This window comes from Miscanthus floridulus, chromosome 16 (assembly GCF_019320115.1).
Source record: "Miscanthus floridulus cultivar M001 chromosome 16, ASM1932011v1, whole genome shotgun sequence".
Lineage (NCBI taxonomy): Eukaryota > Viridiplantae > Streptophyta > Magnoliopsida > Poales > Poaceae > Miscanthus > Miscanthus floridulus.
Window position 1 is genome coordinate 108,325,533 of NC_089595.1, and position 9,176 is coordinate 108,334,708.

A 9,176-nucleotide genomic window follows, 5' to 3' on the forward strand; every position below is an offset into this window, starting at 1 on the left:
TATGTAAACTTGAAAAACTTTGAATACCAAAGTTGATCCTTATAAAATAATCTCCAACTTTGCTTTTTACCTCAACCCCAAATTCCTCATGGATTTTGAATTAGTAAAAAGGGGCAAAAAGGACTTTTAAAATTTGAATATGAATTCAAATTTGATTTGTCTTCCTTTTACTTAAATTTTGATTTTTGACCAGTAACATGGCCCATTAGGGTTATTTGAGTCAAAGGACATATGACCTCACATGATCACATGAAATTTAACCCTTGTGGTCATGATCTGTATTTAGGGTTTTTGAAACATATCACATGAAATAACAACATTATGAAATAAACCTTATTTAGTGAATACATTCAAAACTTTATACTAAATGAATGCTTTACAATGCACATGATGACATGTCAAATTTTAGTATTAGGTCAAAACACCAGAGGTGTTACAACTTTCTGGATGCGACGGCCAAAGGCTCGTGGTCCTAGGCCGTCTGGGCTGGGACTCTGGTCGTCTGGTCGACGACCAAGCCTAGGGTGCGTTTCCCCGCTCCCCTCGATGGTCTAGCTAGGGCACGTGCCGCCTGCTCTCACCGCCCCATGACGAACTTCATCATCACGTCGGGCTTGATGCCGATTGTTGATGACGCTGCGAGCATCTCAGTTCGGCCCGAGTCGTTCACGAATAGGTGGTCGGTGTGGAGCGGGCGCCGGGTCAGGCCATGGTGCAGCTGCGGCCTCCTATTCCATGCTCGGTGGCTGTAGCAGTGAGCGGATGGAGCGGTTTGACTGGTGCGCCCCCATTCCCCTAGTGAGGAGAGAGGCCATGAGTCGGTGTCACGACACAGAGCTCTCCGCCTATTGAACGACGGCGGTTTCCACCAGTGCCCAGAGGTTCCGATGGATCGCTTGTTCCTAGGGGTCGTCAGGCTCGGGAAGGCCGCGCAGAAGCATCGCCGCAGCGGCGATGTTCTGACCAGCCTGAGCGAACTATGGGGGATCGTTTCCTCCATCAATGATGTTGCGCTAGACCTGACGAGCGTGATCTCGGGCACCGCTCGTCGGGTTACGCGCACGTGGCGCAGCGTGCTACACCGAGCGCGCCAGCGCAGGTGGCGGCTGCTCTGCCGCCTTTATCGTAACTCCTCGTTGTGCTCCTGTGCACGCGAGGGCCTCCGCACGAGGGCCAGAGGGGTGTGAGTCTGTAGGGACTCCACTACCACCGGTGGCTATCCTAGAGCGTCCGCCATAGCGCACTACCAGGACAGAGGGTGGCTAGGTGCCACGACATCGCCGATGCTGGAGCCGTCGCTTTCAACCTCATCATCCAAGAGGTCGTGGAAAGAGGTGGGAGCGTAGCTCGCCATCCCTATGAATTCAGATATGAGAGGGGGCGACATCAGCATCTTTCGGAACCCTCGTGCGTACGTGTCCGCGGGGGACGTGAGGCCATAGGGGAACCGGTCGCACAATGGTTACGGTGGGGACAATGGGGTCCCTCCGGAGAGTCGGCGAAAGATATTAAATAGCGAGTAAAGAACAATATGTACGTTACTCATAGTGGAGTTTGAGCCTAGCGTGGGCTTGGGGCGAAGCACAGGTGTCTTGTCGTTAAGGTCGTCGGGTGGGCCAGAGTCGACGGAGGGCGCTCCACCTCCGACTGGCGTCGGGACAAGTGCCTCCTCACGGAGGCGAAGCACGCTGAGTTGGTCAGCGACGAAGTCTAAGCTTCCAAAGAGGAAGGTCTGGGATGGCTCGAAGATGGGAGGGACCCACGTCCCAACAGGTGGGAGCGTAGGAAACTCCAGCAAGCCGAAGCAAATTGTATCGCTTGAGCCCGTCATGCCGAAGATGGTGGAAAGGTGGGCCATCCGCTGACCAAAAAACATGAACGTACGGCGTCCTCCCCACGGACGGCGCCAACTGTCGGTGCGAAAAGTGACCAACAAGTAAATATTTGTAGTTTTGCCATGCGTTGTGATCGGATGTGGCCTAGCACTCAATGACACAGGGTTTATACTGGTTCAGGCAATGTATCCTACATCCAGTTTTAGTCGGTCGGTGACTTTATTCCTAAGCCTAGGTGCTCGAAGTTTGTTGTGGGGTTACAAACGAGTGGAAATAGAAGAGGGATGTTAAAGGTCCGGTCGGACTCTGGACCGAAGGGCCAAGAGTGACGGGAGCTCCAACATGTGCTAAGTATTGGAACATACGCTCTGCGTAGCTTGAGAGCTTTAGAGTTCTAAAGCCTAGTAGAGAGAGAGTCAAAATGAGTCGTTTGTCTGTCACTGTTGGGAGAGAGAGCATCCCCTTTTATAGGTGAAGGGGATGGCCTTACATGTAAGAGAGAGAGTGTGTGTGTGTGTCTATCCTATCTTGTTGCCCACGCCATAGGGTACAAGATAGTTTGTTGGCGCCCACAATACTATTGACGCCTAGATGCATGTGGCAGGCTCCATCGTGTTCTTCTGGTATGGCAAATGTCGGCGCCTACCATACTGTAGGACAAATGTCAGCGCCCACAATATTGTTCGTGTTCTAATATGTCTGGAAGATTGCAGGGCACCCTTCTGACATGTCCTAGTGGTACTGTCCTACAGGCATACAGGGTACGGTCCTCGGTATTGCAGCTGACTTAAGCGTCTTGTCTTATTTGTTCCGCCTGATTCTTGGGTCCTCACCGAGCGGGTGTCCCCGATCGATCGTTCTCAGTCGGCTCCGACCGCGTCGGTCGGAGTCATAAGCCGTAAGCTGAGGTTAGACATATTCTCGGTCAGAAGAGCGGGTCAGAGTCAGAAGCGAGCATCGTTCCCCCCTTGGCCAGGCCTTCCGGTCGGAGACTACGAGTCAGAGTCGGAAGCGAGCGTCGCCCCCTCCATGGCCAGACCTTCCGGTCGGAGACTGGATCACTCTTTTGGCCTATCGTTAGGTACCTAGGCCGGCCCAGGAGTCACGCGTTGTCGTAACATCGTCTGCTAGGCCGAGCTTTTTGCTGGGAAGCGGGACCATTGGGGACCCCGGGTTTATGAACCCGACAGTGTGCGTGTCTTCCTCTCTCCTCATGTTGGGTACCAAGCATAGTGTGCGTGTCTTCCTCTCTCCTCATGTTGGGTACGTGTGTTTTGGGCTGGGTGTGCGTGTGTTGTGTGCATGCTTGAATTTGGGTGTTCATACCTCTATTTTTGCACTTATTATCTCAGCTCTAGTAGTAGCTTAACAGATATGGTAAAAATATGTAATAGAGCATCTTTTGGATGCTATTGTTAAAAACCTTAGTGTCGGATATCTATACCCGGAAATCCGAGCCAAAGGATTAATGAGCGTCACGTCGGCTCATCCGATGGTTAAGGATGCAACTGCGACCTCATCCGACCCCCAAGGGCCGGGCCACGCCGCGTCCGACTCCGAGGACGAGGTTTCCGCCTCGTCCGACCCCAAGGCGTGGGTTGCGACTCCTCTGACCACAAGGCATGGGTTGCGACTCGTCCGGTCCCGCGGGGAGGGCTCCGCCTCATCCGACCCCCGAGGGTCGGATTCCGTCTCGCCCGGCCCCCATGGCGAGTTTTCGCCTCGCCCGTTCCCTGGGGGTCGGATTTGCTACCGGGCGAAAGCAGTGGCCCCAGGGTCGGACCCGAACCACTTCAACCACTACAGCGTGGAGGCGCACGCCCGAGAGCATGTCTCGGGCGCGTCCTGATGCGACTGGCGGTCGCGTCAGGCCATGCTGGGAGACTCATGTCGCCCACCGCGTCAACAGGCCAGCACTGTGCCGCCAACTCCCTGCTTGACCACCGTCCAACATCAGTCGACCGGCGTTAGTTGACTGGCACTGTATCGTCAGCCCCCCGTATGGCCTCTGTCAGGGGACCCTTTGACCATTCCGTCTGCTCAGATGGGATGGAAGACAAGAACGGCGTACGACTCCCGCACGTATGCTGCAGCGGACAACATGATCCCGGTGCGACGCCACTACCACCACGATCTACAGGGTCGGCGGGACCCACGCGAAGAGGAGGACGGCACACCCCAGGAGCCTTATTTCTCTTTTTTTCCTCTTCCTCTCTCTCGGTCTCGGGTATCCTGTTTGCTCCCCTTGGTCTATAAAAGGGAAGACAGGGCACCGTTCAGAGGGAGATATTAACCGACTGATAGATTGAGCAGTAGAAGCATCGAGCAATCGAACCACAGAGACTTGGGAGCTCCTCCCTCTCTCGACAGTTTGTAACCCTCTACTACAAACTCAGTGCTTGTAACACGAGTAGCCCGAAACTGGACGTAGGGACATTCAGCTCGAACCAATATAATCCTTGTGTCCTCTTAGCACATCATCCGGGTCAGACGCGCAATATATAAATTTACTCGTTGGTGTTTACTTGAAATACCGACACTTAGTTTTTTCTCTTTTTTAATTTTATCTTTTAATAGATCTAATTTTCCTTTTCTGCACAGTGTGTCACAAGATCCTTAAGGTATATGGACTACGGCCTTTAAGGCATGTACAACCCATAGACAAAGATTGTTTGTATAAGTCTTGAATCTAACGTATAGACAGCTAATCAGACAAGTCATGTAATGGGTAGTAGGCTATCAGCAAAAGCAACTCAATCCACGGTCCAGAGTTGGGCCTACTCAGCGCCAGCCGCAACGGGCCAGAAATCTTGGAATTTCGCGACCCAACGGCCGAGCTAGTCGTCTCCAACAAATCCCAGCGCTCTCTCCTAGCCGGCGTCTCTGGCGCTGGACCCAGACCCAGGACGCGGAGCGCTGGTGCCTGGTGGTTTGCTCGGCGCGCGTACGTGACGGCGTGTGCGCCACCCGTGGGCAGACACGCGAGGGGCGCGTGCCGCGCGTGCCGGGACCGCCGCAGGTCACCCGTTTCCTCGCGGCGACCCCGACCGGCGCGCGAGGCGGCACACGCCGCGCCCGGCTCCGCCGAAAGAGGACAGGGCGCATCGCCGTACCTGCGTGGCGTTTGGGCCCGCGAATACGATCTCGCCGCGGCGATCGTTTGGCATCTCTGTATGCGACGATGCGATCCTCCTTCCGGCTTGGCAAACCTGATCGATAGACGCCGCAAGTAGAGTCGGAGGCCTCATCGAGTCATCACCTGGACGGCTGGCTTGGACCCACTGCACTGGTCGCATGCCGTGCCCCCGTGCATGATTCACGCTAGCTTCTCGTGATTGTACCTCGAGAGTGGAGACAGGGAATTTCCAACAAAAAAAAGAGTCGAGACAGGTCATGATTCATCGCCTCATCATCGGGTTCAGAGTGCCAGCAAGGCGTGCAGAAAGTTCCGTCTCGGTCGATCTAGTATTCGGTGCGACCCAGGGCCGACACGTTTTTTTTGTTCGTTTGTGTATCAGGCTATCAGCAAAAGCATATCAGATGGATGCATCAGAGCAAGGGTGTTTGATTTCACCTCCTAAACTAACTTTAGTCGTTGTTCTATCAGATGTCTAGACATATGTATGGAGTATTAAATATAGACTAATTACGAAACTAAATACATAAATTGAAATTAATTTGCGAGACGAATTTTTTAAGCATAATTAGTCTATGATTTGACAATATGGTGCTATAGTAAACATGTGCTAATGACGGATTAATTAGGCTTAATAAATTCGTCTCGTGGATTATTGACGGATTCTGTAATTTATTTTTTTATTAGTATCTAAACATCCTATATAATACCCCATGACATCCGATGAAACATCTCTTAAACTTTAGTCCATGCATCAAACACACCCTAACGTGCATCAGGGTTCCCACTTTCTCGGCAGTCCTTGCTTGTCACCTATTCAAAATGTCACCATCGCCTTTATTTTTCTCAGTATGAGCCGTCAGGGACCAGTTTGGCCGGACCCGGGCTAATATGGTGCAACCACGATCACATGTAGTGGATCAGTTCGGTTTTGCTGGATCACACAGAGTAAATATAACTACTTATATATCACAATTATATTCACAAGTGACCCGACCATTTGGGACGGCATGACCAAATATGCATGGCCCACTGGCCTGGCCACCTCCACGGCTCCACCTGGGTCGAATGCGGCATAGTTTTCTTTAGTGTGTGGTCCAGTGTATTTACGGTCATGGCTAGTTAATAGTTAAGCTAAAAATTAATATAAATTAGAGTCTACTTAATACAAGAACTAAATTCTAGCTAGCTAAAAATTAGCTCTAGCGCATCTAAATATGAGAGCTAATAAGTGAACTAATTTTTTAGTCAAATCATCAACTAACTAGCCAACCATAACTATTTTAGGCTAATTTTTAGCCATAACTAGTAACTGCCCCGACTAACTGTGGTTGGTTACTGTGGTTGGTTAGCTAGTTAGCTAACAACTAGTTGAAGACTTGACTAAAAAACTAGTCGACTTATTAGCCCTCTTGTTTGGAGATGAGCTAACTTAGCTGCCTAACAATTATTCTATAATATCTAAACATGCGTTTAGTATGATTCTAGCTGGCTAGCTATATATATTATATAGGCCCCCGTTCGTTAAATCCGATTTTATCCGCTTCTTTTTTTACCTGGAATAGCGTTTTTCTTTCACAAATTTCTCCGAATTCCTCCAGATTTCTCCAAAATTCCTTCGAGCGAACGGACCCTATATTCGGGGCCGGACGAGGTCACGACGCGAGGTGGGTCGTAGAGCACCCACCCACCAGTCACCAGTCAGTCATCACCCACGCACGCCGTCACAAATCACGACATACTCAGTGATATTTCCTAATTCCTCCTACAATCTGGCCATGCATATATATAGTTAATTTAACTGATCACCAGTCTGCGCTGCCGGTTGCTGGGTTGTTAAACTGATCACTGCTAGCTATAGTACATATATAATATCTGAGAGGGCACCCACCCTCTGCCCTTTGGGAACGTGGAGGGGGCAACAAGCGCCAACAAGACACCCCTTTCTCTAGTGCTTGTTCTACTCGTGGAGTAATTTTATACTCCCCTCCTCGATCCAGAAAAAGGATATAATTTTAGTACAGTACCAAATCAAATTACTTTGATTTTGGCCAAATTCAGATATATAAAAAATACCAATCTTTATGATACCAAAATAAGTATTATAAGATTCTTCATTGGATATATTTTAATAATATATATCTGTTCACGTTATAAATACTGATCGATATATTTTAACAAATTTTAGATAGTTTGACTAAATAGTAAATTAGAATTATACATTTTTTTAGGACGAAGGCAGTGCAGCAGTATCTTTCAACAGGTTCTGAAATGTTGACTGCGGGGTCGTCAGACAGGATCTGTGGTCGACAGAGACCGCGTATATATAGTAAAGTAATTAAAATCAATGCATGGCATGCTCGAGTTTAGAATTATGGTCGCCTAGGTAGCTAGATTCGGCAATAAATAACTCTGCACTTGATTAATTTCGTTGTCAACGTCCCATGCATGCAACTACTATCAGACACGCTAATACACCATGGCATGGGTCATCAGATTTTGTAAGCACGCGGCGCGCGGCACGCCGTCTCTCCTTTCCTACGAGGCTATGGCGACGCAGCGCCTGGAGGAGCTGACATGGCAGCAGGTGGCGGGTCACATCACATCTCACATGTGTGCATGGGCTGCATGAATTGGCACCAATGGGCAGCCACGGCACGTCAACGATTTGGTGTTTTTTTTCCTCTTTTGGATAGTCGAGGTCTTTGTAGTTGCAATTTTTTTGAAGCAACCTTAAAAAAGGTAGGGAGCGTGTCATTGTTACCGAACTTAGCTTCGTTCTTCTCACGGCGAACATCAGCCAAAGCGTCTAACACGTCGCCGCCTACTCCCAACAAGCCTAGACAGCCAAACAAGCTAGTGAACACATCGTGTCATCGTTGTTGAGTTTTATTGCACCCCACAACAAAAGCAACTCCGACTTCGCCACTGCTGATCTACTTCAGAAGAGCCACAGACACGCTGCAAAGCAAGCAGTGAACCCGAAAGAACTTGGCCTCGTCGAAAACCTACGGCTTGCAGATAAGCATTAAGCGTCCCACACAGACCAGCATAAGGCGGTGCAAGATCTTCTAGATGACGTGTTTTTGTGACGTTGAGCGCCGTTATCACCTCCTCAGAGGAATCCCACATCTAGGACGAGGGGAGGCATCTCAATGGACCTTTCCAAGGAAGGGGACTACGCCTCACCTAAGGTGTCGGCGGCGACGACGACAAACACTTGCCAGGGGGCTCTTGCCCAACGCATTCCACCTCATATACCAGCACAAAGAGAGGCACCCACTACTCAACAGCTAGCCTGCAAGCACCATGGCACGTGGTCTGAGATCTACGTGCGTGACCAACTCAACTGCACCCACGAAGCCAGGTGAAGTTGCCCGTCGTCCACCAGTGCACACTGCTCTCTAGCCAAGCTCATGGAGTCATTTCAGATGGAATGCCATGGCCATGGCAGGGCCATCGTTGTTGCGCCCCACTAGGGCCAGCTAACCGCATGTTCGGCTGCTCATATAAGCCGGCTTATCAGCAATGATACAATATTTTTCTCCCCCAACAAATCAGCCATACAAATCAGCACAAGCGGCTTATAAACCAGCCGAACAAGACTGAGGATGCACACAAACCTGACATGACATTCGTTGACCTCACCTCAAGTGGCCTTGTCAGCAGGCACCCATCACCTACTGCAAAAAGGATAGATCTGACTATTGTGATGCCAGATCCGGTAGCTTCCGGGGCAGAGAGGCGCTGACCAGCCGATGCAGAGCACCAACGAAAAGTCAGAGAGAAGGGCATGTCGGCCCTGTGGCTAGGTGAGACAATGGCGACCTCAAGGCAACAAAGGAATTCGCATATCTCTTGTGCGACCATGAGTGCAGGCACTGAGTGTGCGCACCCTCACAGGAGCCCTTCCACATAACACCATGGCCTAGCCATCCCGGCGTTGTCCGCACACCTTCTTTGGTCTTGCGTAGATCTAGGAGAGGCACGAATCATCACCGTCGTCGTCCTTGCGACTTGCGCGGGCATCTTGCACATGATGAGAGAAGGACGCAAAGAGTGAGGGAAGGGCGAGAGTGAGTAAGGGTGTGTTTGGTTCGTGTTTAATTTCTAGCCTAGCTAGCTTCTGAGTTAGGTTAGACTTAGCCAAGTTAGAACAAGCCAACCGCTACTTATTTGATTAGAGTGATTGCTTTAGCCTGGCT